General features: G+C 41.6%; 1 protein-coding gene across 1 annotated transcript in view; it reads left to right on the top strand.

Moving 5' to 3' along the window:
• The first annotated feature begins 10,552 nt into the window (after nucleotides 1-10,552).
• The window catches only part of MEGF10 (multiple EGF like domains 10), a 98,510-nt gene continuing 88,245 nt past the window's right edge, over nucleotides 10,553-20,817 (top strand). The window contains exon 1 of the mRNA XM_032206397.1: nucleotides 10,553-10,617. The gene's annotated coding sequence lies outside the window, so the exon portion shown is untranslated. The remainder of the gene's footprint in view (nucleotides 10,618-20,817) is intronic.

Here is a 20,817-nt window from a genome sequence, read left to right as displayed (position 1 = left end):
TGGGCAATCACCAACAATCTGAAGTTTAACAAGAACAAGTGCCCGATTCTGCACCTGGGAAGGGGCAGCCCTGGCTGTATGTACTGCCTGGGGGTGAGATGCTGGAGATCAGCCCTGCGGAAAGTGATCGCGGGTTCTGGTCAGCGGCGAGCTGAACACGAGCCGGCAGTGTGCCTGGGCAGCCAGGAGGGCCATCCGTATCCTGGGGTGTATCAGGCACCCAGCCAGTCGAGGCGTAGTGGGTTTACGTGGCAAGGGTTTTGTAGCAGAGGGCTGCAGTGGTGCCCTCTGTGAGAAGAGCCCAGCAGCCGCCCCGTGTTAGATGAGGGCCGATTTCAGCCAGATCCAAAGGGACCCGCTGCTGCCCAGAGCTGAGCCAGTAAGCGATGTCTTTTGCACCTCTGTGAGAGCAGATTGAAGTAAAGGAAGAAACAAACCAACAAACAAAAACCAACAAACAAACAAAAATCTACTGCACACCAGCACGTGGTAGGGTGAGGAGTGAGAAGCAGCCCTCCAGGACAGTGCAGCAGGGGTCAGGCGGTGGTCCTGGCAGGCAGCAGCACTTCTTCATCCTCCGGGTCGTGCACTTCAGCCACAACAAGGCTATGCACCGCTACAAGCTTGGGGCAGAGTGGCTGGAAAGCTGTGCAGAGGAAAAGGACCTGGGGATGTTGATCGACGCTCACCTGACCATGAGCTGGCAGCGTGCCCAGGTTGCCAAGAAGGCCAACGGCATCCTGGCTTGTATCAGGAATCGTGCAGCCAGCAGGAGCAGGGGGGCGATCGTCCCCTTGTGCTCTGCTCAGGTGAGGGTGCACCTCGAGCACTGTATTCAGTTCCGTGCCCTTCAGCAGAAGAAAGACATCAACGCCCTGCCTGGAGCATGTCCAGAGAAGGGCTACGAAGCTGGTGGCGGACCTAGAGCACAAGTCCTATGAGGAACAGCTGAGGGAACTGGGGTTTTTTAGTCTGGAGAAGAGGAGGCTCAGGGGAGACCTCACTGCTCTCTACAACCTTACAACCTCCTGAAAGGAAGTTGTGGAGAGCTGGGGTTCAGCCTTTTGTCACAGATAACTAGTGATAGGACTAGAGGGAATGGCCAGGGTATTTTCTCAATAGAAATTAGGAGACACTTCTTTTCCTGTATTGTATTCAGGCCTTGGTTGGTGTTACCCGGGAAAGTGGTGGAGTCACTGTCCCTGCAGGTGTTTAAGGAAGAGTGGATGTGGTACAGAGACATGATTTATTGTGCAATATTGGTGGCAGGGGCATGGTTGTACCAAATGATCTTGGATGTCTTTTCCTACCTTAATGATTCTATGATTTTCAGTCCTGCGTGTGGTGAGGTGCAGCCCCAGTTACAAGGTGATGCTGGGAGTCACCCACATGAAAATCAGCTTGGCAGAAAATGACCTGGAGGTCCTGCTAGACACAAAGTTGTTCATGAAGCAGCAATGTGCTCTTGCTGCTAAGAACGCTAATGGTATTTTTAGCTGTATGAGGAAAAGTATCACCAGTAGATCCAGAGAGGTGATCCTTCTGTTCAGAATTGAGGCCACACCTGGAGTATTGTTTTCAGTTCTGGACCTCCCAATAAAAGAAAGACTTGACCAAACTGGAAAGAGTCCAAGATAAGGCCACCAAGGTGATGAAGGGACTGGAGTGTTTCTCCTGTAAGGAAAGGCTGATACAGCAGAGACTACTTACCCTAGAGAAGAAGAAGTTCAAAGAAGGTCTTATCAATGCACTTGACCTTAAAGAAAACTGTACTGAACTTTTGGACCTTTGTGATTTCTATAATTCTACAAGCAACACTAGTTATTAAATGAAGGAGACAATAGGTTTACTTCCAATGATGGGTATAAACATGTGGTAAAGTATATCTGATTGATTATGCCAGTGATTTTGTGCTATTCATGGCTTTATTGCTGCAAGGGATATTACTAGCTTGGTTGCATATGCTGGAAATAGCTTCCTTCTATTGCATTGACTGTTCCACACATCAGAAATTGGTCTACAGTCTAGCACAGAAACATAAAAAATGAGTGAAATTAAAAGATGCTCCTCTTCTGAAAACGAATACATATCTTTTAACATCTTATGTGGGAATACTGAACTTGAATTAAACTGAACTCATATTTCTGCATTAAAAAGATTTCAAGGACTAGATAACCAATCAGCCTGAAGTTTTGGCAACTCTCCTTCCTTCCTCCTGCTCCCTTCCCTCTCTGCCCCATCCCCTCCCACCCCAACCTTGTATTATAAATAGTTTTCGTACAAGTATAAGCATTGCTACAGAACTCTTTTGAAGTAGATTGTAGCTCTGTTGCCCTGCAACAGAAGTGTACTTCACTAATGTGAATGCTTTGGAACAGTATTATCATTTAGAAAAGAGAAAGTTCATTGTACATGGGTATTCTTTAAATATGCTGTTTAGATTTTTAAGTGGAAATATGTGAGTTTGGTCTGAGACAAACAAAAGAAACAGAAACATTAAATATTTTTTTGCTAAAGATAAAAGAATACCTGTAGCATCGTTAACTGAGGTGATGCTTAGCTGTTAGATGACCTGTTCAGATTATTTTTTTTATCACTGCGTACCACTTAGAGGATATAAATGCAATATCATGTTGAAATATATATCTTTGCTTGTTGTCTACACTAAGCTTGACCATATTCTGGAACAGCATGAGGAAACCCCTTTCTGGCTTCTGCTACCAGCCTCAGTGCACTACTCTGAGCTGTTGTAAACTAGCAGAACGTTTGGGTCGTATTGTGTGATCTGAACTGCCCATTTGTCTTCTTCCAGGAAATCAATAGCAGAGAGACAGTGAGAAGATATGGGGGCACACTTATGCAGAGCATTCCATGGGGAAGGGGAGGGAGGGGGCAGTCTCCTTGACTGGTGTCACCTCTGATTGGAGTATAGTACCCCACTTGGGCATTACCAGTTCTGCTTACTGGAAAGTTACAAAGCAAAATCTTATTTTAAAAAATAAAATGCATTGCTTTAGTTTGCTGGAGTGTTTTTTAAAGAGAATGTACCTCCATTTCTGTCAGTAAGCCTGAAGATGCTGTTACAGCTGCTCTTTTTACCAGTGAGTAAAATCTGAGCTTTACTGAGAAGCACACCAGGCAATGCATTTCATTCTGAGGTTTCAGAGAAAAACAAACAAACAAACAAACAAAAAAAAAAAAACAAAAAAAAACACCACTACTCCACTAATTCCAAGTTTTGGTGGTGGTGTGGGGCTGTGTGTGGGGAAGTATATTTGTAGCAGTGTAGAAGTCTCATATCGTATTGGCAAATAGGGAATAAGGATTCAAGGCATTCACACTCATTAAAGATGTTAAGATAGGAGGAAGCCTAAACTGCAATGACCACACCCTGTTTGCGTTTGTGATCTCAAGGGATGTGGACCTGGCTAAGAGCAAAATCAGGACCCTGTACTTCAGAAAAGCCAAATTCTAGCTGTTCAAAGAATTAGTGGAAGAGATCCCATGGGACACAGTACTTAGGGACAGAGGACCTGATCAGATCTGGCAACTCTTTAAGGATATTTTCTTTGTAGTGTAAGAGATCTCTATTCCCATACTTAATAAATAAAGCAGGGAGGTGAAAACTGGCATAGTTGAATAAGGATCTGCTGGTCAAACTTGTGCAAAAGAAATAAAGTCACAGATGGTGGAAACAAGGCCATTGTGCCCTGGGAAGAATATAAAAATGCAGTCTTGATGTGCAGGGATGGGATCAGGAAAGCCGAGGCACTGACAGAAATAAACTTGGAGAAGGATGCAACGAATAACAAAAAGGGTTTTTACAGGTACTATGGCCACAGAAGAAAGACTAGGGAGAGTGTAGTGCTTCTGACAAATGAAGACAGAGAACATGTCTGATGACATGAATCCCAGGGTCCCAAGGGAATTGGCTGATGTAGTTGCCAAGCCTCTCTCCATCCTATTTGAAAGGCCTGGGCAGTCAGATGAAGTTCCTGGTAACTGGAAAAAGGGAAACATCACTCTCATTTTTAAAAACAGTAGAAAAGAAAACAAGGGGAACTACAGACTGGTGAGACTCAGCTCTGTGCCTGGCAAGATAATGGAACAAAGCTTCCTGGAGGCAATGTTAAGGCACATGCAAGACAAGGAAGAATACAGAACAGCCAGCATGGCTTCACCAAGGATAAATCATGCCTGACCAATCTGGTGGCCTTCTACAACAGAGTCACTGCATCAGTCAACAAGGGAAGAGTGATTGATGTCATCTACCTGGACTTCTGTAAGGTCTTCAACACAGTGCCACATGACATTCTGATCTCCAAATTGGAGAGATATGGAATTGAAGAGTGGACTATTTGGGGGATAAGGAATTGACTTGATGGCCAAACCCAGAGAGCTCTATCAGTCAAATGTTCCATGTCCAGGTGGAGACAGGTAACAAGCAGTGTCCTTCAGCAGTCTGTCTTGGGGCTGTTGCTTTTCAGCATCTTCATCAATGACATAGGCGATGGGATTGAGCACACCCTCAGCAAATTTGCAAAAGACACCAAGCTGAATGGTGTGGCTGACAACAAAGAATGAAGAGATGCCATTGAAAAGGACCTGGACAGGCTGGAGAAGTGGGCCCATGTGAACTGCATGAGGTTCAACAAGGCCAAGTGCAAGATGCTGCACATGGATCATGGCAATGCCAGACAAGAGCACAGACTGGGAGAAGAACTCATTGAGAGCAGCCCTGTGGAGAAGGACTTGGAGGTTCTGGTGGATGAAATGCTCAACATGAGCCAGCAGTGCGTGCTTGCAGCCCAGAAGGCCAACTGCATCCTGAGCTGTATCAAAATAGGTGTGACCAGATGGTCAAGGGAAGTGATTGTCACTTCTGCTCTGTTCTTGTGAGGCCCCACCTGGAGTGCTGTGGACATGTTTGGGGGCCCCAGCATAAGAAGGACACTGGTCTGATAGAGCGAGTCCAAAGGAGGACTCAGAGGGGCTGATGATCAGAGGGGCTGGAGCACCTCTCCTATGAAGAAAGGCTGAGAGAGGTGGGGATGTTCAGCCTGGAGAAGAGAAGGCTTTGGGGTGACCTCATTGCAGCCTTTCAATACTTAAAGAGATCTTATAAAAAAGATGGAGATGGACTGTTTACTTGTGTAGATAATGATAGGACAAGGGGGAATGGTCTTAAACTAAAAGAAGGAAGATTTCGACTAGACACTAGGAGGAAATTCTTCACTCAGGGGGTGGTGAGGCACTGGCACAGGTTGCCCAGAGAAGCTGTGGATGCCCCATCCCTGAGGTATTCAAGGCCAGGTTGGATAGGGCTTTGGCCAACCTGGTCTAGTATGTGGCATTCCTGCCTATGGAAGGGGGATTGGAATTAGATGGTCTTTGATGTCCCTTCCAACCCAAGATATTCTACGATTCTACGATTCTTATGTGGTCTGTTTTAAGCTCTATCAGTCAGCCAGGCTGAGTCTCTGTTTACTAGTGTATGTGAGATAAGGATCTCAAAATTCTCTGAATTAATGCTTGCAAGAAGCTGAGAGTTTTTTGATAAGTAGTGTTATAAAAGAGTGAAGAAATATTTTTAAGAACTCTACTTAAGTTACTTCTGTTTGTCATTTTATTGGCAGTAGGATAAGCAGTCCTGGATTTTCCTATTACATTCTTTTAAATATCACAAGCATGGAAACAGTATTATTTTTCTAAGGAAGATCATTGCAATGTAAAGATAATTTTTCTGTATATAGAAAACACCTCTGAAAAGCCAATACTGTAAGTTATATCTTATTTCAGTTTATTTTGTTTTGATGGGATTATTGTACAAGAGTGCTTGCATCTGCTGTACCTATTTTGTTGGGCTTGGAATGTTAAGTAGTTGTCTGCTGGCAGTAGTACATATATTTATTTTTTTTTACCTGACAGCGTCCTTGGGTGTAGCCAAGGTGATCAATGTAAAATGAATAAAATCTGGTTTTGAAGGTAAACATAGAATGTCTATTATTTCTTACACAGTGAAAACTTAGGAATTCCAACAATGAATGTCTTTTTTTTTTTTTCCTGTGTCTTCATATAGCAGATGGTTCTATTATTACACTTAAGTTTTTGACATTTTTTATCTTACAGATTCATTTGAAAACCTGTAATGATGCATCCCCAAGTCTACAACAAAAAGAAATGGAGATCTTTGTTAAAAGAAATAATTGTTGACTAGAATATTATGTTAAAAAATAGCCATTGATTTTTAAATTGTTCCATTCTATCTCAATGTCACATGTCACAGAAGGATTACCTCTGCTACTCGTGCCCAGAAATAGGCCCACAATACTGCACAATACAGTACAATGCTGTAAAATGATAAGAAATTGTAAAAAAAAAATATTGTTTTTCTTGTAATGCAGCATGGATTTAAAGACCATGACAATTCAAAAAACATTCTTGCATGTTCTCTTCTGTATATTTTTTCTTACTCCTTTCTCCTTCCTTGGTCTACTTATTGCTTTGCCTTTTTATCCTTGCTATCTTTCTACGTTTCCACACTCATTTCCTGTCTTTCCTTACTTTTGTTCTCTTGTTTTCCCATCACCATTCCCCAGAGCCTTTTACATTCAAGTTTACGGCCAGCTGATGATCATTTCAACTTTTACTTCTGAAAGCCAAAGCACAAATAAGAGGAGACAGACTGATCTCAGTGACTCCCTTCTTTAACTTTTTCTCTTGCCTGTTTTTACAGTTTCTAACAAAGTAACACTTCCCCTATCACACACACACACACACACACACACCAAAAAAAAAAAAAAAAAAAAAAAAAAAAAAAAAAAAGAGAATAAAGAACCACTCAGAGAATGCAGCAGCATTACTCTGCTTTCCTGGGCCATTGAAGAGGTTATGGGATGAGAAAACCACTTTGGACTGGGAGTCACACCATTTCTCTTCTTTGTACCTCATTTTCTGAGAAAGAATACCTCACCTTGAAATCATGACAGTGTGAAATTATAGACACAATCTGGACTGTGATTGCAGGTTTTGTGTTCTAATGAAACATGTTGCTGTGTTGCTGTTGAGTCAGTCAAATTATTTATTTTCAGGTGTAATTATTTTCAGATCAAATAATTTTGCTTGATAAATTATTGGTGATAAATAGAAGTGGTCCCAGTCTAGAAAATATTGTGTAGGTGTATTTGTAGATAACACTTCTTGTGCTGTACTTATACATGCATATTTTATACCTCTGTAATTCTTTTTCTCAGTACACATTGTTCAGCACCTTTTCTCTTCTGTATCTGTACTCCTCCTGTTGATGCTTTACTACTTACCCAGTGTCACTTTGGAGTGTTGTGTTACATTATGACTGTGCTCAAAGGCTTTGAGATATTGGTATGACCAAAGATGATCCCCCTGTGATTTCTAATTGCTATCTAGAATCCAGAAGTTCCACAAAATAATTTAAAAGTTTTTCATACTGAAAAAAAGAAAAAAAGAAAAAAAAAAAAAAAAAGAAAAAAAAAAAAGAATCACAGACACCATCATACAATTTACTTTTTCTGGGCAGTCAAAGAGTGGCAATGGCTATTGTGAAGAGGCACATCTGTGGAGAAATAATCACACTTACACAGAAATTAAGGCAGACCACATATGGACACTCCACTTGGAATGTTTTGAAACTAAGACTTGTTGGTTGAATTGAAGGGCTTTACTGATAGCGGGAGAGCGTAGACATGAGAAGTCTCATTTTTTGTCCTTTAATCCTCAGAATTATTAATACTGTTTAGCTCTCATTAACAAGTCAGGCATTTTTATCATCCAGCTGTATTCAAGATATACAGCTTTCTCCTACAATTCAGAACAGGAATTACATCTTCATTGTTTCTACAGAGAAAGACTGTAGCTCACCATGAGCTTCTGGCTGGCAATCTGGATGCACTGCCTAGAACATCCCTGAGCATGCAGCATTGAGTGGCTTTCATCTCACACCACCTATCACTGAAAGATAAACATCCAATCTAGGTTGTGTTTAGTCAGCAGTGATAGACAAACACCTTTAGAGGCCAATTCACCACATCCCAAGAGCAGTGTCTTATCACAGCCAAGTTGAATTGCCCTTTGCAATGATGACTAGCTTAACCTGATGTTTAACTTTCTGTGATGGCTGTATTTTCTTATAATGTTTGATCTTCTGCAGGTTCATAATTTTTAGAGTAACCTGTGAACTGTCAAATGAGTTTGAGCATGTTTCCTGAACAGTGTTACAAACTTTGTCTGATTAAGGAGGTCAGATTAAGATGGTTGAAATGAAAACACAATATTGTTCTACACTTGCAGTTACTGAGAATAATACTCCAAATAACCATAAAACAGTGTAGACTTTAAGACTGAGAAGTAGGAACTAGCTTCTAAAGCAAATAATGCTGTCTCTGTCCCTGATTTGTATGTGTCACAGACCTCTAAAATGGACACTGATTCTTAACCTAATAGTAAGATGTGGACTATCTGAAGATTTCCGTTGGAAGCCATACAAAGAGAAAGAGAGAGAGAGAGAGAGAGAGAAAGAGAGAAAGAGAGAGGAACTTCTCAAAGGAGATGCAGTTTTCCAGTAGAAGATCTCTGTATCACTTGTTGCTAAGTTTGTTCATTTTCAACTTGGTATGCGCATTTCCATGACAACTGTGCTAAAGAGGAAGTTGTCTTCAAATGGGCACTTAGGGCCATATTCTTACAGCACAGTTCTTTCTGCAACTTCCCTTTAAGAAAATGATACAATTCACAAAAGAATGTGGTTCTCACTGCAAAAGGGGATGAGGAATATAAAGCACTATTCCCACTATTTCATGTGCATATGCATATGTAACAGTTGAGATTAAGAGAAACAGAGAAAATGTCCTTCAACTTGTGAGAGATGCCAAGGAGTAGCACAGCACTAACATAACTTTTTTTTGATGTGTTGACTAGGATCTGAAAATGAATATTTAAGAATATCCCTTTCAGACACCAAAACTGGAGGAGCAGTGATTTGCAACTAAATTATGAATTTACCATTATTTGGAATGACTGTTGTGTTTTAAAACACTAATAAGTATTAAGGCACACATATTGAGAATGAACAAACTGATACATTCTCCCATGAAGGGCAATGAAGCTAAATTTAAGCAACAACCTCGGAAAAGAGAATAGTAATCTTTTTCACTTGGGTAGAAAAGCTCCTTTTGCAGACAAATCCCACTTAGTTCTGGATAGTCTTAAAAAGTCTAATCAGGATTTTTAATCTGGTTCAACCTGGAAATAAACTTTTATTATTATTATTATTATTATTTTATTATTTGCCATCTTAATGTTATTATTATTATTTTTAAATCACTTAGACTTGAGATCTGAACACCTTCTAGTGGGGAATGCCCCTTCCCATGGCAGGTGGGTTGGCGTTAGATGATCTTCAACCCTTCAAACCATTATGAGATCCTGTGAAAACTGCACTTAGCTCTAACGGGATCAGACACAGGGAATAGGAGTGCACGTAACAAGAGCGTTTGGCTCATCGATTTTCCTTCTTTTTTTTTTTTTTTTTTTTTCTTTTTTGATTTTGATTCCTGAGAGCTGAGGTGGAATCAGACCCGCAGGCCTTCACCTGCCGGGTCTCCAGGTGCCCGCGGAGCCGCTGCAGCTCCGCGCTGTGCCCAAGGGAGGGCGGAGGCGACCCGTCCCGGCAGGTGTCACTGCTCCCCACAGCACCCGGCAGAGGTCCTCGGGCCGAAACCCACCCGCTCTGCCGGGAAGCCGGTGATGCTGCCTTGGCACAGCTTCCCCGTGCGGGAACAGCAGAGCCCGGACCTCCATCCCCGGGAAGAAACAGCGCTCAGTTTGCCCTGAGCAAAGGGCTTCTCCTTGCAACAGCCAATTTGGCAGATTACATACTATCCCGGGTATTTATGGTTGCTTTTTTATATTTAAAGCGTATCAACCAACGCTGCAGAAGGTGTGCTAAGAGGAGTTTTAGGGGATAGGATTGCGTTTGTCAGTCCTTCTGGGGCTCTTCTGCGAGGCAGTGCTTGCTTAGCTTGGCGAAACATTTTCCTCCCACGTCCGATTCGCCTGAAACGTGTGGGAAACAACCCAAATCCTCTCCCCACTTAATTTCGCGCGGGCACACGGCAGCGGAAAAGCCGTGATGTCCTTCCCCACCCGAGCGGTGCCGAGGCGGGGGGCACGGGACGTCTGTCTGTCCGGGCAGGGCTTCGCCCCTCGAGCACTAAAATACACCCAGCTTTTACCAAACAGCCTCCCCGGGTAATTTTCACGCCGCACGAAAGGGACTGCACGGGGATTATTTGGGGAGGTGGTGCAGCCCTGCAGCGGCTGAGTGCTCGCCTGTCCCTCTGTCCGTCCGTCCGTCTTTCCGCCGGGGCGGTGGGGCTGGGGGGGGGAGGGCCGGGCCGGGCCGGCGTTTGGGGCGGGCGGAGGGAAGGAGAGGAGGGAGGGAGAAAGAGAAGGGAGGGAGAGGAGGGAGGGAAGGAGGGGCAGCGCCCCGCCGGCCTCGCTGCTCACACCGACCGCCCCTCGCCCGGCGCAGCGGCGGCGGGGACCCGGCGGCGGCAGCCAGAGCCCGGTCGGACGGGGCAGGTGGGCACGGGGGGGTCTGCGGGACGGAGGGGTGCGGAGGGGTGTGGAGGGGGGCTGAGGGGTCCTGAGGGATCCTGCGGTGACCACCGGTGTCCCCCCGTCCTTGCGGGGCAGCTGGCAGCAGCCCCGCGCGCATCCCGCTCCGCGTCGCTGATTTTTTTGGGGGGTCCGGCTCTCGTTGGCGGGGCTGCGGGTCTGGGGGTGTCGCTGCTGCCCCCCGAGCCCACGCTGCGGGGTAGGAGGCAGCTAGAAGCTCACCCCCTCCGCCGGCTTCGGGCGCGCTGGTTTGAGCGGTTTTATTTTGTTTTTCAAAGGTCACCATCGCTGTCGTGGAAAGCTTTCGGCAGTCCTGAACAGAGACTGAAAGTAGGGCGTACAGTGAGGGAGAGGGATGTTTGTGTGCGTATGTAAATAAGCATGACCTGCACATGGAAATGCACATCTGCCTAATAGCTTGACTTCGTTCCAGCAGACGTCTTCCTGCACAGGCTGCCTAGAAAAATTCGCACTTGTGTGGCATCCCGTACATATTTTGTTTTGGCTGCAGTCATAGAAGTGTAAATATTTCCTATTTTTTGTTTCAGCCAAGAAGGAGGCTCAAATTGGAAATGTAGGTACAAATCAGTTAGGGAAAACGAAACACCCCAAAATAGCTGCTTTTCCTAGAATGAGCTGGGAATGTCGTTTTATTTGTAATCTTATGGATTACTTAAGTGTTGCTGCCAATCTCTGAGCGTTTTCATGTAGTCAAAGCAGATGTGCAATTTCAGTATCCCTAAATGAACTCTGAAGTTTTGCTTGGGTACCCAACTTCTGATTAGACAGAGTTTAAAACCTCAACTTGGAATATGCCATCAGTACTGAAGGTGTCTGATGTTGTACTTTCTCAGGTTTGTAACTGAGATTTGGCAGCAGCAGATTAATATAATGACTATATGTAGGAAAAAATGATTTTACCCACCAGCTTGGGGAAAAAAAAAAAAAATAGTCTGGAGAGTGACATTTCTTTCCCAAGAAGATAAACTATAGACCCGTGTGGAAAATTCTTAGATGCTTTGACTGACCCGCGTGTCTGTCGTGAGACTGAAACTGAAAGCTGGCTTCAGGCATCAGTTTCCCTGTCAACACCCCTAAATGGCATTTGTGCCCAATAACACAATAATGGGAGGAAAGCAGACATAATTAGTCGTGTGTGTTCTTCTTGAAGTGTGTGAGTGTGTGTGTGGGGAGGAGGGAGTATGCAACTCCAGAGAAAGAATTTAGGAAAAAACTGAATGGGTGGGCAAATTATCAGTTGCTACTCTGTGGACCTCCAAGTAAAATGGTGTTAGGAAGCCTGTTTTTGTCTTCCATCTCCATTGCCACAGGACCTGGAGTTGAGGACCCTTACAGGTCCCTTCCAGCTCAGGATATTCTGTGATTCCCTGATCTTGAGTCAGAAATGCTAGATGAGCAGGTGTGGTCTGGATTTTTCAATAGGCTGGACAAACAGTGTAATTTAGATACAAGTTCCTAGTTGTTCATACAACTCATGTGGCTGCACAGCTTCAGAACATCAGACCTAATCTAGTAAAATGTAGTATTTCACTTCTTACAAAGGCAACTGCAATCACCATGTGCCGTTGTCATACAATCAAATTTAAATGCAGATCACTCCCACAAGAGGTAGATCAGTTGCATCATGCTAACACTGATTGTTAATAATGCTTTGGAGACAGTACAACTTTGCATTTGAGTTCTTTGGATGCTGAATTTGTTAGTGTTATAGATTTAAAGGAATCTCTGGTGGAAGCTGAGCAGCTCCCAGGACTGGCAGTGAATTTTCTATTTCTTCCTCACTGGTGCAAATCCACGTTTTGGAAAAAAAAAAAAAAAAAAAATCACAACTGCTGGCTGCTCAGTGACCTATGGGAAGTGAGTTGGCTGTGTCTATTTAATTTTCCTGGAAATTGCCAATCATACTTGCACTGTTCTCCAGGGGCAGGACACTGTACGTGTTTCAACCCTCCATAGGCAGCACCAGTAGACACAAACTGTGCTGCCTTTGCCTCTGTTATGTGATTTTTCACCCCCTTTGTATACCATGACTGTTTAGCTGCTGTAGCTGAAATACACATAGCTAATGCCTACACTTCAAACACGATTAGAAGCCTGGACTTGTGTGGCAGGTATCCAGGGAAGGCAGAAGGTGGAGGAGGAAGGAGCCCAGGGGTGACAGTTTTGGCCTTGTGAGTGGTCCATTGGTGGCTTTCATAACAATGTTTTCCACAAAAGGATGTTCTACTAAATGGGGGTGTAGACCCAGGGAAGCAAAGGCACTTTAGCAAAAGCAGTTAGCTCAGCTGTGCAAAGAGCACAGGAACCACGCATTAACATACTTAAGTTTGATTAACATCTAACAGAGTTTGGAGTGGGCTTTTGACTGCAGCTGGTAAGTGTCCCTTAAATTTATATTCAGATTACTTGGCAGGAGTTTTGCACCATGTCTCTACATACCTTTTTGTTGTCTAGGCACTTTCACTTCTTCTCATTAGGGAAAGTAAGTGGCTTTTGAGGGGAAAAAAAAAAAAAAAGATTCTCTTCACATGTGATACAATTTTAGTCATAATTAGAGTAGGTTAATTCTTCTGTGGAGAATGCTGCAACATGGATGTGATATAGTTTGTTTTTTTAAAAAACACAGAATACAGCAATAAAAATCCACAGTGAACCTTTTCTTAGGTGTGGGGTGGAATAGAGCAGTGGAATTACAGTCAAGGTTCTTACACCCATATTCCCGTTAGGTGGTGTCTTGCTTGATGAACGATGCCAGTGGCACTAGATTTCACTATATGGTAGTTATGTTACCAACTGGCTGTCAGCAATACAATTTGGTTCTGATTTTTAATATTAAGAGATTGGTTTCAGAGTAATTGGTACTCATATTTCCCTTCAAAGATTTGAAACATGCACTAGAATCAATATATCATGAACTTAGATGAAAAAATAATGCAATGATATCTATGATTAGATTCTGTTTCTGGATATTCCAAATGTTTTTCTTATGAAAAGAGTAATGTATGATCTAAAGCCATCTGTCAGAAAAGTAGGAGGAGTATTCTGGGCAAGGATTGGCTTTACTAAAATAGCTTTATTGATTGTGTCAGCATTCTTGTTAATTAACCCATTCAAACTGTCTGGATTTTAATTGATGTTTTGCTTGTGTAAGGATTTGTGGTTCATTCCTTTGGATGTACACATTAGGTTTATACTAAAATGTAGACAGCCAGCTCTTAGTGTTTTATCTGTGTTTTGTATCTGATTGTCAGAGAAATTAGCCCACAGTCAGCAATGAGGCACTAATTCTGAGTCTTTTCAATATGCAAGACAATGAAAGAATATAGATTGGTAATCAGAAAGCATAACTTTAACTTTGACATTGACTTGCTGTGTGACCTCAGAAAAGATGTTGATTTTTTTTTTCCTGCGGCTGTAAAAGAACACTGCTCCTAACACTGCTACCAAATTATTTTTGTTGAAGAGATGCAAGTTAACATTTGCAAAGTTACTGGAATACAAAGACTTACTATAAAAGTATCTTATATTTAAAGTAGAAATACTAGCACTGCTAACAGCTGTAGGTTGTGCAGCTCTAGTAACAGGAGCTGTATAACAGCACAAAAACAAAACCAAAAATGATCTTGCCTTTTATAGTCTAAAATCTAAGACAAAAGACAATAGGAAAAAAAAAAAAAAAGAAGAACAATGAAATCATAAAAACAGCTGTCAAGCCACAGTCATAGTATTGTCTAGAAAAATCATGAAAATATTTGAAGAGGTTAATGTAAGTTTTTTCAGGTACTAACAGTTCCTCCTAAGTGGGTGTCTTTAAACAGAAGATGGCACAAAACTGTTTCCCTGCAGAACTAGTATATTGCCAGTGAGGGCTGGTGCCATGGCCCTTCCAAAAAAGGGGTCAGCATCTTGTTGGATACAAGAAATGATGGGTATGGGAAGAGGCCATGAAAGGCACGAGTTATGAAAACAGGAAGCAATTCAGGAAGTGTTTCAGTGAAATAGCTGACATGTTGTCACATAGAAATGGGGAAATATTCTTTGTAGCAGTCTTCTGAAAGTATATGAAAAAGTATTGATCAGATTTCCAATTCACAAAAAAAAAAAAAAAAAAAAAAAAAAAAAAAGCTGCAATGGTCAGAAAGGTGTCAGACTGCACAAGAGCTTTGTGTGTGGATAGAAAGTTATAATTTGGACATTTGCAGGAAACATCCAGGAAAATTGAATTCAAAACATAGGAATATTTAGAGAGAGAACTATATCAAAGATGATTCATCAGATACTGGCCTGAATGGCTAAAAGGATGGTGTCCCACAGATACCGAGAAGGTTTTCAGAAGAGAGGAGAGCACTCCAGCTTTAGTGGTAAAGAATTTCATTTGATGTCCCAAGAGGCAGTAAGTGAAATAGCTTGAGACTGTGTGTTGGCTCAGAGGAGTCATGAGCTTATGGAGATGCAGAAGGCAGAGTTGTCAGCCTGGTCTAGAGAAAACCAGCAGGGCTTTGTGGTGTCAGTGAAGGTGTCCAGACATGAAGATGGGGGATCCTGACCTGTCCTGGTGGTGTCTTTCAGGGGCAGTGCTGGTCCAGGAGGGAATGCTTGAAACAATAGCAGAGGATGCTGAGAGCATGGAGGGCTGGTTGATGAACCTAAAGAAAGAAACATGAACAAGAGAGCAATAATGTGTGCTTAGGGTGACTGACACATCTGTGAGCAGTAGTAGGATAGAATATGAAACCTGGGTTTAGCAGCAGTTATGTTGCTTTAAGGGACTATAAAGGAAAGAAAAATGAACTGGGCAGGAAACAAATAAACAAGCTGGTAGTTTGTTGTTTTATGCACACTCCCATGTCTTTTGGAAAGAAGCCATTGTTTTTTAAAGTTTTGCAAACATTGCAAGCACTATGCTGTAAGTTTTGCTACACTCCTTCAGGGTTAGATCCTATAAGCCCTCTTCAAAGTGAGTAGTACTATATCCCATAAGCAACAGTATGAGACAAATATATGCAGTGCAAAATGTTTCAAAGAGACGGTGAAGACATGAGGATGTAGTTCTTAACATATTTCAGTCTTAGCCTTGTGAGAAGACTTTGTATTAATGAAAACAAAGACATCTGTTTAGAGTCTCAATGAGTTCAGCATGTGCACAGCATCTTTTGAAGTTTCTCTTACACTAAAATCTTGTTTATCTACTTTTCAGGACATTTTTTGTAACAGAGTCTGATTGGGTGCTCAGTAAATTTAAAGGATTAACATAACAAGTAATAATATTTTCACCTGCTAAGTTACTCATATTTATCTTGTAGAAATATTTTGATATAAATTTTATCTTGCAAGCATTTTTCTAAGGTACAAGAGAAAAATATTCAAGGTGGAGAAAGGGAAAATTTCAAGTCAAAGCTGTCTCAGGCTGTTATTTGGAACAAAATACTTGACTACCAAAAGAGCCATGATGTAAAGCCATGATGAGATCTTCAGCCATAGTCTGCAGTGTGTCTGGTGATGCTGTCCACTGACTGAGCTCGGCAGTCACACCACAGCTCTGCCGCAGTGCTATCCCAGGTTTTGGGAGCTCTCCCAGAGCTCCCCAGCTTCAGCTCAGACCATGTGTGGGGGCTTCACATGAGGAACCAGCGTGTGCTCGAGGAAGCCATATGCTGCAGTCTCGTTGTGACATGCAGTTAAGACGTGGTCATAATTCATATCTAAAGATCAGGGCTGCAGGGTGCATCTGCCTTGCATTATAGACCCAGACAGGAACAATGAGGTTGTTAGCTGGTGGAACAAAGCAGAGGAATTCGCAGCTGTGATGCGGTGCTTGTCTTCTCCTAAGCTGGATTTCAGGGGGATCCCACTAACATGGTGGTATACTGGTTACATCACATACTGCAAAGGTGAACTAGATTGAATTTTTTTCTGTTTTCACTCAGTGTTGGCCTTATTCAGACCTTTTGTACCATAGCTGTCTGTTTTTTGTATTAAGCTCTTGAGTTTGATTTTGATTCATGCATAATGATTTAGCTGATAGTTATTTTACATTACTTGCCCCTTTCTTTACATAGAGAAGTTTTGGAATCAGTTGATTTGGATGACAGCTTTTGAATCCTTATGTTTAAAGTTTCAGAATTGCTAAACTGATTAACTGCAGGAGCGAAAGAGTCTTCATCACAGGGTTCTGCCAAAAAGAGCCCCCAAAGTGAACGTTTTGTGTGAAAGCATGCCTTGCAGTTTAAGCCTGGAGTGACAATAATTGTAACACAACACTGTTCATGTGACAGCCAGACAAAGAGGCCATTATGCATGGCTGGCTGGCATCAGATCCTCCGAAAGCCAATAGTCAAACTAAGCTTGGTAGCCCTGAGAATGTGAATATGCTAGAAGCAGTTGCATGTTAAAAAGAAGGAAAAGACATGTATGTGTCCATGTGTACACACGTAGGTGTGCCAAGGTCTAGTTAAACGGTACTACAAAATAACATAACTGGTTTGTGTATTGTTTTTGGAAGTTGCTGTCAGAAATCAGCAATAAATAAATAAATAAAAATGTAATGTAGAACTGAGAACAGACATGGTGGAAATCAGAAAGAGTATGTCAAGAGACCATGCAGATCTTTCAGTTCCTTTTGCCCAGTGCTTCTATACAGTGCACTTTTAAGCATGCATAATTGAGTTATAATTTCCCCTAGAGTGTTTACAAAACTTAGAACCACACTGGTCTGTCAACACATACATGTTATGGTTACTAGAACTTATACACAAATAATGGTCATGTGTGTTTGTGGGAAGCAGTTCTTTGGTGACTTAAAATCCCTCTTGAAAGGGTTCAAGTTGATATATGAAGAAATGTCTTTAATAACTTGTGAACTGCAGCAATCTTGGCCCCAGAGGCAGCATACTTGCATCAGCCATTGTAAATGTACTTAAAAAATAGGATACAGCAGCTGGAGTGGAAAGCTCTTCAATTAGAAATGTATTTGTATAATACCAACTGTTTTGCCTTTGCAGCCCTGAGGGCTGGATTGTCTTCTCCAGCACACATGCAGTTGCACCCAATGCTGGCCAGATCTGCTGGGGATCATGCCTGGCAGAGGTGCCTTGGCCTCATTCCTCACATACTGCCATGCATTACCTTTTTTGTTTGAATTCTGATGGAAGACTATTCAACTTGCCCCTAAGCCCTCAGCTAAAGGGAAATGTGATTTACAGTGGTCTTTGCCTATTTGTTGGTATATTAGTACTAGTATAAAAACAGAGCGCTATGAGGTCAGTACCTTTAATTTCCTGAAAAGTTCAAATATGTGTTTTTCATTTGTGACTATTATAATTTTGAATATAGAATTCAGAATAAAAAATATTTCTGTATTCTGTGGTTGTGTTTTTTTTACACTGACACATAATTCTTACTCTGTTTACACTTTTCTAGTGAATATTTTACATTAGAAAAGCTTTTGAAGTGCTCAGAGAAAGAGAAAGTTTTTTTTTTTTTTTTTTTTTTTTTTTTTTTTTTTGTAACTACTAACGGAGTTGTATTAAATAATTCATCTTCCTATTTATTCAGTCCTCTGTCATAAGGCTTTTTAGTGGAGGGTTTTTGTCTATACTTTTGGGAGAGGCTCTCACCAAAATTACTTATGCTTGTATTAAGAGTTCTGTGTCAGCAGAAGTAAGCTGGAGAGTGTTAGGCTGTATTTTGTGTTTGGGGTACAAATTATAAATCAAAAAGCATGGTATATTGATATCTGTATGTTAATAAGTGCCTGGAGAGCTGATTTTTGTTTCTTGCACTTGCACCAACAAAGGTCTGAGCTCTGCCCTGCTTCATCCAGCCTTTTGCCACCCTCACTTCCCACACACCAAAAACATCACTGTCAGGTGTTCTTGCAGGCTGTATATGTACTCAGCACAGATTATTTTTAATGACAAGTTGCGTGTGGTTGAAGGTCAAAAGTGGAGACCTTAATGACTTTATCTGAATTTTGTATGTCAATAAAAATCCCATCTAATTTTGACCTGACCCCTGGACATTTTTTTGGTGCTTGTTGCTTCTTTCTTGTGCCTTTAGTACACATGAAGGACACTGAAGAGTTTTGTTGGGAAAATACCAGGAGGTGTTGGTTTTGGGGATCAAGACGAGCATAGTTAGACTCCTGACCAGCTTCTTCGATACTTAAGTTATGTATTTTAGTAAGTTTTTGTAATAGAAAAAAATATATAGTGAGGATACAATTACTTTAAAGGAGGCTATAGTTAGGCAGGGATTGATCTCATCTTCCAAGCACCAGGTGGGTGATAAGACAAGAGGAAATAGCTTCAAGTTGCACCAGGGGAGGTTTAGGTAGGATATTATTAAAATACTTCACTGAACGGGTTGTGAAGTATTGGAACAGGCTGCCTAGGGAAGAAGTTGAGTCACCATCCCTGAAGGTCTTTAAAAAACATATAAATATAGTGCTTAAGGACATGGTTAAATAGTGAACTTGCCAGTGCCAGCTTAAAAATTGGACCAGATATATTAGAGATCTTTTCCAACCTAAATGATTTTATGATTCTGTGATACAGCCTAGCTGGCATCCAAGAAATTCATCCCATTGATAAAGAAACCTGCTGGGATGAATGGTTAGTGAGTCAGATGAATAAAGGCTTCCCAATAGTAAAGCAGGGCTAAATAGGCTAATAGGCGGTTTGGTTTTTCATTTGTTTGTTTTTGTTTTGTTTTGTTTGTTTGTTTTTGGTGGCGGGAGAAAAGGAGGTGTGTGTTTTTTCTCCCCAAACAGTACTCAAGAAAAGGATTTGGTACTTCTCCATATTTTTAAACTGTGTTAGGAGGATGACAGCCTGTGTAGGAGCTGGGTTTCCCTTTTCTCCTGCAAGTGCCATGGAAATGATGCTTGTGACCTCTGTATGTGCTGCCACTAAAGGATGTTTGTAGGCCACAGCACAGCCTTTTTACTGCAGTGGATTTTAATTATCCATATAATTTTTCTTTTTTTTTCTTTTTTTTTTTTTTTTTTTGTGTGCATAAGAATCTCTTCAATTATAATGTCATTTCTAATGTCTTTAAAGTGCACATCATATGAAACAGGAAATTGTCCTGTTCCTAAAAACAGCAAAGCAAGAAGACTCTTCAAATTTGAAATCCATTTTCTCATGTGGCCATTATTCTCAGTGAGAGGAAATTGTTTTCAAATACCAACATTTGGATTTGTACAAATGAACTCATGTCCAAAGTATGTTTTTCTGTTAAGATCACATCTGTCTGTACTGTGTTTGTTTCTGAGGCCACAAAAGCAGGACATTTGAGTATGTATTTTAAAAATTAGAGGTAGGGCATAATGCTGAGATGGCACTGTATGTTTCTCGCTTATTTCATACAGTTTGGTGTCACTGTCTTTCATGACATAAGATCCCACAGTCCTGCCTGATGCTGTCAGATTCCCCCAATCTTTTGGAATTTTCTGATGCATTGAAAGTATGCAAAATACTATGCTTGGTGACTATTATTATACTTTTATTATATATATGTTTTTTTCTTAATAAATACTAATATGTAAAATATATAAATAAACCAAAGTTTTAGTACATCAAAGTTTTCTCTTAGGCATATATCGTAGAATCATCAAACAGCTTGAGCTGGAAGGGACCTTAAAGCTCACCTAATTCCAATTCCCTGGCATGTTCTCTTGTGCCACCCACTAGACCAGGGTGCCCAGGGTCCCATCCAACCTCACTTTGAACACTTCCAGGGATAAGGCATCCGCAGCTTCTCTGGGCAACCTCTTCAAGTGCCTCACCACACTCTGAGTGAAGAATTTCCTCCTAACATCTAATCTAAATCTCCCTCTTTTAGTCTAAAACCTTTTTCTCCTTGTCCTGTCATTGTCTGCCTGAGAAAAAAAGTTGCTCTCCACCTCTTTTATAAGAGGTGGAGAGCAACTTCTCCACCCTTTTAAGTATTGAAAGGCAGCAATGAGGTCACCCCAGAGTCACTCTCTTCTCCACGCTGAGCAATCCCAGCTTTCTCAGCCTGTCTTTGTAGGAGAGGTGCACCAGCCCTCTGATATATGTGTGCTTTTTTTTCATCATGGTTTACAACAATAATACCAATATAGAAAAATAAAAAATGACAAAGGGAAAAATAAAGAAATAA

The sequence above is a fragment of the Aythya fuligula genome, chromosome Z (genome assembly GCF_009819795.1).
Source record: "Aythya fuligula isolate bAytFul2 chromosome Z, bAytFul2.pri, whole genome shotgun sequence".
NCBI lineage: Eukaryota > Metazoa > Chordata > Aves > Anseriformes > Anatidae > Aythya > Aythya fuligula.
The sequence above is the reverse complement of the archived record's forward strand: the minus strand, read 5'-3'. Positions and strand labels throughout refer to the sequence as shown.